This window comes from Phasianus colchicus, chromosome 1 (genome assembly GCF_987193195.1).
Source record: "Phasianus colchicus chromosome 1, bPhaCol1.hap1.1, whole genome shotgun sequence".
Taxonomy (NCBI): domain Eukaryota; kingdom Metazoa; phylum Chordata; class Aves; order Galliformes; family Phasianidae; genus Phasianus; species Phasianus colchicus.
In genome coordinates, this window is record NC_143436.1 from 152,405,494 (window position 1) to 152,419,801 (window position 14,308).

Sequence of the window (14,308 nt, forward strand, 5' to 3'; positions counted from 1 at the left end):
CCCTTACCGTGAAGAAGTTCCTTTGCACGTTGGTGCAGAACTTCCAACCCTTCAGCTTATGGCTGTTTTCTCTTGTCCTGTCCCCACAGACCATGAGAAGATATTGGCCATGTCCCTTTGACTCCCATAGTTAAGATCTTATTTATATATATAAATCAGATCCCCTGAGTTTTCTTTTCTCAATGCTGAAAAGGCCCAGGTCACCCAGCCTTTCCTCATAAGAGATGTGCTCCAGGACCTCTATCATCTTTGTGGCCCACCGCTGGACTCTCTCCAGGAGATGCCTGTCTTTTTTGTATCAGGGAGCTCAGAATTGTATACAGTACTCCAGGTGTGGCCTGACCAGGGCAGAGTAGAGGGGGAGGATCACCCCCCTAGACCTGCTGGCCACGCTCCTTTTAATGTACCCCAGGATCCCATTGGCCTTCTTGGCCACCAGGGCACACTGCTGGCTCATGGCCAACCTGTCATCCACTAGGACCCCTAGGTCCCTCTCTGCGGAGCTCCTCTCCAATAAGTCATGCCCCAACCTGTACTGATACTCATGGTTATTCCTTCCTAGGTGCAAGACTCTACACTTGCTTTTGTTAAACTTCATCTGGTTGATTGTTGCCCAGCTCTCCAGCCTGTCCAGGTCTCGCTGAATGGCAGCACAGCCTTCCAGTGTGAGTGTTAGCCACTCCTCCTAGTTTCGTATCATTAGTGTGCTTACTGAGGGTGTACACTATCCCCTCATCAAGGACTTTGAGGTGCACAGTCTTGAGCTTAGAAGAAGTGCTGTTTAAATGCTGCCCCCTTATCTTAAAGCACTCTGGCTCATGAGATATCTCCAGGTAGGTCCTGGAAAAGGTTGAAAAGATTCCAGAAAAGGATGAAGGTCCTGGAAAAGGTGTCATTGCTTACAGTATTAGTCAAGTCCTCATTTTACATTGTCTCACAAGTATTTATGGTAATCAAAGGCTTGATAAAATCTAGATTTATTTATTTATTTATTTATTTATTTATTTATTTTTCACTGTTGATTAAAAGAGAAGGTTAAGAAGGATAAATAATCTAGTAAGGAAAATGGAATCTTGACAGACAGAGCAATTTTATTTTGTCCTTATTCTGGTTACACACATACACACACATATATATATGCACGTATGTATGTATAGTTTTTCATTTCAGACTTATGTGGCTAGGTTTTGGTAGCAGGGGGAGGCTGAAGGTTGACCTCAGCTGCCCTATGTCAGATCAGAGGCAATTCCAGGTTTTCCAAAAGAGACCTACAACTAGGCAGAGCCTACCCATGAGTGACACTGGGTGTGCCTCTGGGAAAGCAGATTTTAGAAAGGGAAGAATTGCTGTGCAACAGCAGCTTGGAGAGAGGACTGAAAAAGTGTGAGAAAAACAGCCCTGCAGAAGGAGGGCAGGAGGTGCTCCAGGCACATGGCAGAAGTTCCCTGCAGTCCAGGAAAGGCCCATAGAGGAGCGGGCTGTCTCCCTGACCTCCTCAGGCACCACATGGAGCAGATTTCCACATGCAGCCATGGAGGAGCCCACGGGATGGCAGTGAATGAAGCCTAAAGGACACACAGCCCATGGACATCTCTGGAGAAGCAGCCTGTGATGAGGCAGGAGGTCTGGAGGAACTGCTGCCTGCAATGGCCCATGTGGACCAGGGAGAGAGTGACCATGGAGCAGTGGCAGAAACTGAGCTTTATGGATTCACTGCAACATTCATTCCCCTTCACTATTCTTGGGGAGGATATAGAAGAGGGTGGATGAAGGGAAGGTGAATTCAGTTTTCTTTTCATTTCTCGCTACTCTAGTAATAGTGACAGGTTAACGTCATACTAAATATATATATTATATTAATCTCCCTATGCTGCATATGTTTTGCCTGTGACATTTTAATTGCATTTTCTCTTGCAGTTCCTTTGAGGAGGAATGAGAGCGGTGGTGGAATTTAGACTGGCCTGTGTGAAACCACAACTCAAACAACCGATGCAATTGTTAAATGTACGTTGCATTTATGCTGGCAAAGTAAAAAAATAAAATAAAAAAAAAATCATTACCAATTCTTAATTGTGAATTTAAATGCAACTTTCATTTCAGATATTAATTACCTAACCATAATGTAGACAGCGAGCTTAGAACCTTCGAGTAATTGCTAGTAGTAACCAGATAAGAAAGTAGTGACGCAAGTGCTTACGCACGATAAGTGGGGTGTAGACGAAGTTGTACAAGGCTATATAAGCTGTTGCCACGAGTTAATAAACGCCATTTTACCACCCACCACATTGGTGTGCACCGAGGTAGATGGACAGACCGTTGAGTCCCTAACGATTGCGAACACTTGTATGAAGCTGAAGCGGGCTTCCGGCATCATCTGGTGACCCCGACGTGATGTTAGGGAATAGTGGTCGGCCACAGGCGGCGTGGCGGGATCCTGCTCTCATCCGTCTCCCTTGGGGAAGGAGACGATGACCCTAGAAGAGGGGGCTGCGGCTTAGGAGAGTGGAAGCTGGGTAGCGTCGGAAGGCACGGCCGATAGCCTATAAGGCCTGTCCGAGGACCCAGGAGACCATCGGAAGAGGAGCCCGGTGGTTGCTTGATCCGTCGGGGAGATTACGCCCGGCGATGGAAGCCGTCATAAAGGTGATTTCGTCCGCGTGTAAGACCTATTGCGGGAAAAATTCTCCTTCTAAGAAGGAAATAGGTACAGTGTTATCACTGTTATTAAAGGAGGGGCTGCTTACATCTCCCTCGGATCTGTATACCCCGGGGTCCTGGGATTCTATCACCGCGGCGCTTGCCCAGCGGGCGATGGTACTCGGGAAAACAGGAGAGCTTAAAACCTGGGGCTTGATACTTGAGGCTCTCAAAGCGGCAAAGGTGGAAGGAGGGTTCGGGGAGGAGCGGAGCGTGACGGGGTTGCCGGGAGCGGGTCTTTACTTTCTCATAGATCCGGCAAGGCAAAGATGGCGGCGACGGCAGAGAGCGGAGGCGGAGAGACGGAGAAGAAGGAGTCACCGAGTCAGTCATGTGAGCCGACAGCTCCGCCCCCACCTTACCCTGTCCCGTCTTTATGCCCTTCTTTGGACAAAACGTCTCAGCCAGAACCGCCCCTTGAAGAACGCGATAGGGCGGTGGGCGGATTGGGGCGGGGAAGCCCGCGGCCGCGGGGGAGCCCGCGCCGGGGGGGGGGGCCTGGTTACTGACTGGGCTAAAGTTAAAGAGAAAGCGAAAGAAAAGGGCCTAGCGAATCCAGCTGCGTTTATAGTTAGCCCTACAAACACAGGCGCTTTCTCTATCACATCGGGTTATTGCGGAATCCGATTGGCCCTCTACATGGCCTACAGGGGCGGCACAGATGATAGCGGGAGTGGGAGGAACAACGCCCACCCGGAGGTCCGCCCAGATGGTTGAGATTATCGTAATCAGCAGGGATGGTTCCCTGGAAAGGCCTGTTCTGCTACAGCAGAACAGGGGCAGCAGGCATAACAAATTTATAGTGGGGGCCACGATCTGTCAATTGTCAGCGCAGTATGCGATTCCACTGCGCTGGAGACAGGAAGTGCGACCTGTCTGGGTGGATCAGTGGTCCTTACTGACGGAAAAGCTTGTAGCGCTTCACGCATTAGTACAGCAAGAGCTTCGCTTAGGTCGTATAGAACCCTCTCTTAGTCAATAGAACACTCCTGTATTTGTGATAAAAAAGCGGTCAGGATCCTATCGCTTGCTGCACGACTTGTGCGCAGTTAACGCTCAGTTAGTGCCTTTTGGTGTAGTTCGGCAGGGTGCGCCCGTACTATCCGCCGTGCCTGCAGGCTGGGGGGTTGTTGTTATCGATTTGAAGGATTGCTTTTTCTCAATACCCCTGGCTGAGCAAGACAGGGAGGCTTTTGCCTTTACGGTTCCTGTCCATAATAACCAAGGCCCGGCTAGCTCAGTCGGTAGAGCATGGGACTCTTAATCTCAGGGTCGTGGGTTCGAGCCCCACGTTGGGCACCAGCGTTCAGATGCTCGAGGTCAGGGCTGTTGCGATGGCGATTGTTTATTGGCCCTCCCTTCCCTGTAACATAGTCACAGATTCTGCTTTTGCAGCTAAGCTCGCTTTGAAAATGGGCCAAGAAGGCATCCCTAGTACGGAAGCAGCGCTTATCTTAGAAGATGCTTTGTGCACCCGAGTAGAGCCTATAGCAATTTTACATGTAAGAAGTCATTCGGGTGTACCAGGATTCTTTTCAGAGGGCAACGCAGCCGCAGATGCGGCTGCAGGGTCCCGTGTCCTGACGATCCGAAAGGCCAGAGACCTCCACTCCACGCTTCACATAGGCGCCCGGGCACTCGCTCGAGCCTGTGGTATTTCCATTACAGCTGCAAGGGATGTGGTGCAGGCCTGCCCTCACTGTAATTCAGCTCCTGCTATTGGGGCGGGGGTCAACCCCCGCGGCTTAGGGCTGCTGCAAATATGGCAGACGGACTTTACGTGGGAGCCGCGAATGTCACCTCGGTCGTGGTTGGCAGTTACTGTTGACACAGCCTCCACGATGATCGTGGCTACCCAACACGGAAAAGCTAATTCTACCTCGGCCCAGGCCCACTGGGCTGTAGCTATTGCGGTCCTTGGCTTGCCAGTGCAAACCAGATCTGATGAAAGAGAACAGTAACGAGGGACTCTGAGTTTTGCAGGTATGGCTCCTGTGAACGCCGAAGAAGGAGACAGCCCAGGAACCCCAAAAGAAGGCCGGGAGAAGCGTGGAGGAAACTCAACCGTTGCTGCCAACGAGAAAACGCGTTTCTAACAGGGGCATGGATGTGAAGACCTAGAAGGGATGTGCTGCTTCAATCTCAGCGATCACAGTGAATCCATGCACAAGAAGCTCCAGTATCTGAAGGAACATGTCAACAAGATCGGCGTGGAAACGGACCCCATCGGGGACTGGCTGAGAAGTGTGTTCGGAGGCATCGGAGAATGGGGCTTGCACTTATTGAAGGGACTGCTTTTAGGGCTTGTAGTTATCCTGCTTTTGGTAGTATGTGTACCGTGCTTTCTACAAATTATGCTAGGTTGTATTCAAAGGATGATTGACCGCACAGTTAACTATCGCGTAGAATATAGTAAAATGCAAAAGGCTTGTAGGCAGTCAGGAAACGTGGCGGTATAAGGGCAGCGCGGGATTATTTTGCGATTCGGGATGTAACGGGGCAAGGCTTAACTGAGAGGACAATGGCATGTATAGGCGCAAAGCGGGGCTTCGGTTGTACGCGGTTAGGGTCCTCTCAGAATGGGGTAATTACGCTTGTGCATAGGGAGGGGGAGATGTAGACAGCGAGCTTAGAACCTTCGAGTAATTGCTAGTAGTAACCAGATAAGAAAGTAGTGACGCAAGTGCTTACGCACGATAAGTGGGGTGTAGACGAAGTTGTACAAGGCTATATAAGCTGTTGCCACGAGTTAATAAACGCCATTTTACCACCCACCACATTGGTGTGCACCGAGGTAGATGGACAGACCGTTGAGTCCCTAACGATTGCGAACACCTGTATGAAGCTGAAGCGGGCTTCCAGCTTCATCATAATTACCTTTGACTAAACATCAGATGTCTTTTCTTGCACGCTTGACTATTTTAAACAGATAAATGATATTTTCAATATTCACTGAAAAATAAAAAATAAATCAGTATAGAAAATATAGCTATACTGATTACATGCTGTACTGCATTAGCATCTCTCATAATTATAAGTATACACTGACCCCTCCTGACCCCCCATACACATAATTTTGAATTTAGGTTGCTTACGTTGGATTACACAACAAAGTTAATTAATATATATAACATATATATACTTAACTTAGACTATATATATACATACATAGATATAAACTTTGTGTAGGTAAAAAAGGAAAAAGGTTTTTTTGTTTTGTTTTGTTTGTTTGTTTTTTGTTTGTTGTTGTTGTTGTTTCCTTATTTTAATTAAAATAATCTACTTTAGTTTAGGGTTAAAATTAAACCCTTCTAGGAATAGTTTATATTCTACTCACAACCAATGCATCACTTCACCTTTCTATATTAATTATTTTCTAACATTCTTAACAAAGGAAATTTTGTTGTAGCCTTTTGACTTTTAATGCTTTTGTTTCAAACCAACGTTCTTCTTACATATATTCCTGCAATCTTTTCATGAAAAAGACATTATTACACAATCAAGAACACAAATTAGTTGTTTTCCCACATCAAATATCCTACCATTCTCATTTTCCTAACATCATTCCTTTGGAAGATATGTGATACAGTTGTTACATTGAGGAGCCCTCAATTGTTACAAGGAATAATAGATTGCAATTCTTCTGGTCTATTCCATTGAACAGACAGACCTTTCCTGTCTTAGTTTGATGGTTCTATTCATTCTTTCCATCAGGTTGACATTTTTAATTTATATTTTTGAGCCAATTACAATTTTTCAAGTAAATCTCAACAGGATATCTATTTTATCAGTTTGTGAGGTGCTGCTGTTGCTCATACTGGAAAAGTTTCCACCTATAAAAAAAAAAAAAAAAAAAAAAAAAGAAAGAAAGAAAAAAAAAAGATTTAGAAAACTACTACATTATTTTATTTTCTCAGCAAGATGAAGAAGAGCCCTGGGAAATGCATTTTAAACAGAGAACTTACACAATTTTTCATTGAGCTACGAATTAATCATTCATCTTGTTTTTCATGGCTAATCTGTGTATGGAGTAAGGTAATACCTTAGAATTATCTCATATAATGTATGATTCTGTTTGTGTATATCACTGTCTTCTTACCAATCTGTCAGGATTTTTTATTCCTTCATATCCTACTGGAGATAATTTACACAAGATCAATTCTTCTAAATCTGCTCTAGCATTATCTTATTTTCTTTGCATATGAACAAGCAGCTGAAGTTAGTGTTCGTAGGATTTTAAAGATGAGTTCTGTGACAGTAGTTTTATTCTGCCTGTAGCAAAACAATTTCCTTTTTCCTTTTTTTTTTTTTTAATTATCACTGTACCAATATTTGACATATCAGAGAAGCAGAAGATATGAACATATTAACATTCTATTCATGAAGAAAAGCAATGAAAGTTGTATTTTTTATGAGATTTATAGTTTTACTAATTTCTGAGTACAAAAGGTTTGTACTTACTTCTTTATTAAAAATAGATTTAAAGTGAATGTAAAATAAGAAAAAAGAAAATTTTGTAGCACTCCTTTAAAAGCAAGCCTCACGTTCCAACATTATGGGAATTTGTGTGTGACTGAAGAAGTAATTTACAGATATTCCAATCTCAGCATATGTATTAAAATCACAAGTTTTTCTGAAAAGAAAAGAAAAGAAAAGAAAAGAAAAGAAAAGAAAAGAAAAGAAAAGAAAAGAAAAGAAAAGAAAAGAAAAGAAAAGAAAAGAAAAGAAAAGAAAAGAAAAGAAAAGAAAAGAAAAGAAAAGAAAAGAAAAGAAAAGAAAAGAAAAGAAAAGAAAAGAAAAGAAGAAAGAAAGAAAGAAAAAAAGTATATATTTGAGCTTAAATTTTCCTTTGCAGAAACAATATGAGAAAGATATTTTGTAAATTCTGGATAATTTAAATCATTCCTCGATATCTTTTACATCTTTAGAGCTGGCAGCTTCTATTCACCAGTGAACATAGCTTTGGTAGCCTTGATGGTTCTCCAGCCATGCAGGAAATTTTTCTCTGGGAATAGAAAAAGTAATAAAGAATAAAATCAATCTGTCAAAATTTAGAAATATTATATTAGCTGTCATAATCCAAGATGGTTATCTTAAGCTCTCTGTATAGTCAAAAGAAATAGACACCTTCAGAATGCAGCTCATCTCATTGTATCTAGCTGTGATAGATTAAAAAAGTCACTTCCACTCCCAGAGGATACCTGCTCTCTTCATTGCCTATGAGGAATCACAAAGTGCCTAACTAAAATGCAGACACCTAATTCTTAGGTGCTTAAGCTGGTGGAATGAAGAAAATGATTTTTTTTTTAATCTTTTTTTTTTTTTTTTTTTTTTTTTTTTTTTTTTAACAGCTGTTCTGCTATCTGAAGGCTAAGGAGTTCTAAGAGTGTGAGAAACTTTATAAAACAGCGATACCTGTTTATATCATCCCTTTCCTTTCCAAATGACATAATCTTTGCTAGTTTCATAAGAGACTTTAGGGATGGGAATCAAGTTTAAAACTATCCATATCCTATACTGCTTGAGATATTACTGCATATCCAAGATATCTGTTTAGCATTTGTAGATAGGACACACTACCCAGAGGAGGTCCATCCACTTCTGAAATGGCAGCTTGACAAAGGTGGAATAACTTTGAGCATGTAAAATGACATTAGACATCTATTATTAGACATATTGATGAAATGCCTAGGTGGGACTCAGCTACAATGCAGATATCTTCATGTGTTGTTTGAGCTCCCATTCTCCTGGCAGCTTAAGGGGAGGAGTTTAGGAGTCTACAATGCAGATATCTTCATGTGTTGTTTGAGCTCCCATTCTCCTAGCAGCTTAAGGGGAGGAATCATCCTTAAGCACTTAGTTCCATTTTAGACATTCTAGTTTATTCCACTTTTTGACTTATGTTGTATCTTGTTGTATCTTTGTTAAGAGCAAACCATACCCTTAGGAATGGAACAATAGTCTAGAGAACCTGAAATGGCACTGAAATTGTGTATCATTTGATGTACGTGCTCATATATTAATGCACATGTGTATGTATTTATGTGTGTATGCATGCATATGCATATATATGTACAAACTCTCAGAATAACCTAATATCATGTAGATCAGCAGAAACATTTTAGATTTAGGTTAGAAAGGGAAAGACAAAGAATTTAAAACTGTGTCCATGTAAGCACTTTTCTGTATGTGTGCAGGAATATGACTGATATTAAAGAAGGTGAGTGTGAAGAAAAAAAAAAAAAAAAAAAAAAAAATTAAAAAAAAAAAAACAAAACAAACAACAGTACCTCAAATTTACATGAAGAATTGTTCTTACATTCCCCTCCTCCCTTCACATTCCTCCCCAGTCCTCTTTTGTCCTGCTACATTTGAACTCATTTAATGCATAAATTCTTTGGTACAGTGTTTATGTTTCTACATCACACTAATCAAACCCATGGGTAATATAAAATAAATAACAGCCCTCATGGACTTCAGTAGAAAACAGTCATGCAGATGACTACAAAGTACTCAGAGGAATGTGAACACAAGATAGCTATTATTTTAGAAACAATGAAATCCTTTGACACATTCAAGAAGGACAAAAGGGCCTAAGTTTATGTAAAAGAAAGGAACTTCGTAGATTGCTGATATGATTTTGAAATATTCATTGTGTCAAGTTGATCAAAGCACCGTAAACAATTAAACAATTATCACATCCCTTGCAAATAAAACAAGGACCTTGGTAAAGTGTATTAACTGACCTTTTTTACTCTGTTTTTTTGTTGTTGTTGTTTGTTTGTTTGTTTGTTTGTTTGTTTGTTTTTTGATAAGACATATTACTAACAAATATTAACTCATCAGGAACAGATCAGTGATAGTGAAGTAAGAATGAATCACAGAATTTTGCTTCCTCTGGTGTATGAAGTATTTGTTTAGGTTTATGTCATGTTTTTATGATTTTGGGTTATCAGTATTCCACATCACAACATCATGTAGTGCACTGGGAGTTAAACTATTAATGCTCCAGTTCTGGACACCTGCCCAGAAGAGAACTACATATTCCAAGGCACTTTGCGGTCAGAGAGAATATATAACCCCTGGCAAGGTCACCCAATGGGCTCTTCTTCGTCAGGCTCTCCTCCCTGCTGCTCAACCGGACTGCGCATCTCACCTCAGTGCTACGGTGAGGCCTATCCACTCTCTCTCATTTATATTTGATTTATTAGCTTCAATTCTAATCATATTGTATTATAGTGTGTAATTAGTTTGTTTCTCCTCAGATTGTTGCCGCTGTTTTTAATTATTTTGGGGTTCCCTTTTTTTCCTTTTCCAGAGGCATGGATTTTGCAAAATCCCCCTGCCCCGCTAGTCATGGAACCCGTATAACCAGCCCATAAACTGTTGACACTTTATGCATATGTATGTATCTATATATCTATAACTGAGTATTCTTACTTTTGAAATCTATTTTTGCAATATTAGCAATGTCAGTTTAAGTTTACTTATGCTTCTGTGCTATGCATCCTGCCCTCAGGTCCTGGAAAATACATCTGCTACAACTAAGACATAGCACACCTCTTAGCTTCTCTTGAAACCATTATAACAACAACAGCTTTCTATGGTTTCTGTGTAACTGATTTGCCTAATATTTAAATGTGGTTCTCTAAGTTCTGCTTATAGTTGCCACAAAAAAAGGTAGTCTCCTAGGAGAGCATATACCCTGAGCAGAGGTTGAACTCCATTCTGTCTCCTTCCAATTTTCTTTTTTAAAGCAATTTATCAATAAAAATGGCATAATTATCTGTAACTTTCACTTAGTGTGGTGGCAACACAATGAGTACTTTAGAAGTACTGGGCAATAAAGTGCAGATCATGGTATCTGCTGTGCTTTTCTGATAATCTAGATTAAATAGAGTTTTAAACTCTGTAGTTCATTTCTTTTGAAGTTAAGGACACAATATACTAATTTTACATGCTGAATTTGTTAACTTTCTTTTGATTCAATGATCCCCGGGCTTTTATAATTATTTTTCCACAATAGCACAATCCATAAGATTATTTTAAAATCACAGTGTCTTCTTCTGAAGATTTTCTCACTAGAGATCAGCTTCCCCGTTATCTCATTATCTTCTTAACTTCAGATTTTAGGAATTTCTGGGGTTTTTGTTTGTTTGTTTGTTTGTTTTTGTTGTTTTGTTTTGTTTTTAATAAAAGTCCAGACACAAGTTCTTTAACAAAATCCTTTTCTTCTTATTTACGTAAAAAAAAAAAAAAAAAAAAAAAAAATTCAAAATCCCTTTTCTATCTCAACTTTCACTTTATTTCTAAAATTTTGAAATCCTTCAAGTTAATATATCAGTGTTAATAATCACATCAAAATTTCAGAGGTTTCATTCTTTTTTGTTTATTGTTTTCTTTCTTCCTCAGTCATTTCCTGCCTCTTAAAACAACAGATATTTGTAAGTAGGACCTTTACAGTTTCTAGTTTCATTTTGATAGCTACTCATTTAATGTCACGCTGACACCATCAAGAGAACTACATACTTTTATTGCACAGAAAAATAAGAAATGACTTCAGAATTGCAAACAACTGCAACACAAGAGTGAATACTTTTTCTTTGTCATTTTGTGCTAAAAAAACCAGTATATTTCCACTTTTAAAAAAAGAATAAATCTTTAAATCTTAAGGATATTCTTTTGCTTTGTGACAGTTCAGCTAAGGTATTTCTGTCTACAAGACAATTCACATAAGAGTCTGATGATTCTGTTAGCAGATATATTCAGAAAAATGAGGGAGGGGACTCCTTCAAGGGAGGTTGTAGACATAGTAACTTGTAAATTGAATCTTTCTGAGACGACTGTGTTTAAATTTTTGTTATTTGTCATTGATCACATTGCCACATAAGCCGTAAGAGCAGGGTAGAGAATCAAACCAAAGTTCACCAGTATGCGGGTCAGACAGTTAGGGCAAAGTGCAAACTGAAATATCAGATCTGATTTCCACCCCTAGTATTGTTTCAATTTCCTGTTAATTTCAGCTAAAAGAATTTCTTGGTCTGGATTTTATTTTGCATATTTCATCCCCTCAGTGTTTTTTTTTTTCTTTGGTCCAGTCTTGCATTTTTGTGAACATGTAATTTTTTTGTATCCACTCTATCCTTTTCAATGAATTCACATAATTCCTGTCTACTGACTGAAAAACTGAATATTTTGTTCATTTAAAGTACACCATGCCTTCTTAAAGATTTTTATTTTTTTCTTTCCCAAGTATCTGTTTCTTGCTGCATCAACATTATCTTTCTTGACACTGTGGAGCCATTTCTAAGAAAACTTTCTGCAGCTCAGAAATCATACTGTATTTATTATCTGGTGCATCACAGTAGTAGCCTTTGTCACTACTGCTCTAGGATATGTGTGGCTTTAGAATGTAATTTAAATGTATAGTTTTTTTGCTCTGTCCATAGTGTGGGAAACATTTCTTTTTCAGTTCTTATTTATTCACTGGTTGTGCATTTGAGATCACTTTTCCAGAAAATATTCAAAACACTTAGTATGATCATGAACTTCTACCAAAGTGGTTGTTTTTCCTCCTGGAATACTCTCAAAGCTTTGGCTGGCAGAGATACTGAGAATATATCCTCCTATGCATTCTGAGTCACAGCAGGTTTTCTCACATATAGCTCAGTAGAGCCTTAATTTAAAAGGGAGTGAAGTGCCAATAGAGTGTACTCTGTGATAAAACCTCAGTTCTGAAATAGATTAGAGAACTTATCTTTAGCAGTCTTCAGAAGCTGATAGAGAACCTACTACTACAGGCTTTCTTTAAAACTGAGTTTCAAAATAATTGATATTCTGTTCTTTGTGAATTAACACTTTGCTGTTCTCAATTAATTTATTTGTTGTGCATTATTATTATTATTATTATTATTATTTACCTCATTAAATAATACATTTCTGTGAAACTCCAAGGTTTAAAGTCCAGATCTACCATGAATTTTAGGCATCTGGTTCTCATTATTTTTAATAGGATGAAAGTTTCTGAATCTTTGACTCAATTTTTATCTAAGTTTTGTTGAAACACATGGAAGAAGTTATTGATGTTTTGCTTTTGAAGGAGTGAGCTTGTATTTTGGTGGAGAAAAATATGTAACAATATTATTTGTGATATATTTTATGTACTTCATAAGCTCTTACGGGTTAATGTGCCACTGTTATAAAAAGCATTATTGTTTGTTGTCATCTGAACCAAATAATCTAATTCAATTCATTATCAAAATTTCTATTGCTATTTCCATGGTTAAGGACATAGAGTAGAATCTAATCCCTTTTGCCCAAGTTACAGTTTGGGATGTGGGCCTGTATTCACTGTATGTACCTCTTATTTATTAGGTATTTGCACTTGTACTTTCCATCAACATTGTCATGATTTTGTGATTTTTGGTTTTTGGTATTCCACATCATAACATCATGTAGAGCACTGGGAGTGTAACCATTAATGCTCAAGTTCTGGGTACCTGCCCAGAAAAAAAGAAGAACTACGTTCCCCAGGGGACTTTGCCGTCACAGAGAGGAGATATAACTCCTGGCAAGGTCACCTGATTCGCTTCTTCTTCATCCGCTCTTCTTTGTTGACTCTTCTCCTGTCTCCCTGCTGCTCATCTGGACTGCACATCTCACCTCAGTGTTTTGGTGAGGCCTATCCACCTTTCGGACATTCTCTCATTATATTTGATTAGCTTCAATTCTAATTATATTGTATTATGGTGTGTTATCTGGCATCCTGATACTATATTTAGTAAATTATTTTGTTTCTCCTCAGATCGTTGCCTCTGTTTTTAATTATTTTGGGGTCCCCTGTTCCCTTTTTCTGGAGGCGCGGATTTTGTGAAATTCCTCCACCCTGCTAGTCATGGAACCAGGCCGAACCAGCCCATAAACCGTTGACATTCTTGGTGGAGAATGCAGGCAAAAGCTGCTTTTTAGCTTTTTTAGAACGAATCTCTCTCTGCTCTAGGAGAGCCTCGTTGGGAAAGTTTATCTTTTTCACAGGTGCTCACTGAAAATTTGACCTTGAAAGTCCAGGCAGACTGCCAATATTCTGGGATATTTGTAAACTTTGAGCACTGCTAACGTGCTTCTGTAAAGAGAGGAAAAAAAAAAAAAAAAAAAAAAAAAGATTCTGCTTTCTCTTTTAAACCTGTTTTCAGAGGGAGCTGTTAATTTTACAGAACTTGGGATTTTTAAGTAGGCTCCCAGTCTCTCCTTTGAATCCTTTATGCAGTTTTTGAATGCTCATCTGATCACGTTGTCAATCTCCCTAAACGTACTGTTCATAATTTCACTCAGTATTTGTATTTATCATATTTTGAGGAAGCTTTCCGCAAAACCAGAGAATACTGAGTGGCAGAGAGTGTGAAGAGGCTTGGGAGAGACTTTAGAGAGATGGACATCTTCGGTGTCATGGAACTTCACTCCTGAACACCTGAAAGACCCTGAGAGCTAAAACAGATATTTGAGAAAGGAATGTAGTGGCTCAGGCAGATCTGAGGAGACACAAATTATTAGGGGCCTGGCTAATGCTTATCGGGCCTTATTCAATAGTATCCCAGAGAGGGAGAGAGTTTGT

The 14,308-nt window shown here is 39.9% G+C and overlaps 1 long non-coding RNA gene and 1 other non-coding gene across 2 annotated transcripts in view; one reads left to right on the top strand and one right to left on the bottom strand.

The window, feature by feature from the left end:
• The window catches only part of LOC149920153 (uncharacterized), an 82,608-nt gene that overhangs the window by 31,599 nt on the left and 36,701 nt on the right, over positions 1 to 14,308 (bottom strand). The window lies entirely within an intron of this gene.
• On the top strand, positions 3,924 to 3,996 carry TRNAK-CUU (transfer RNA lysine (anticodon CUU)). Its single transcript has one exon. It is a non-coding gene; the product is annotated as a tRNA-Lys (tRNA).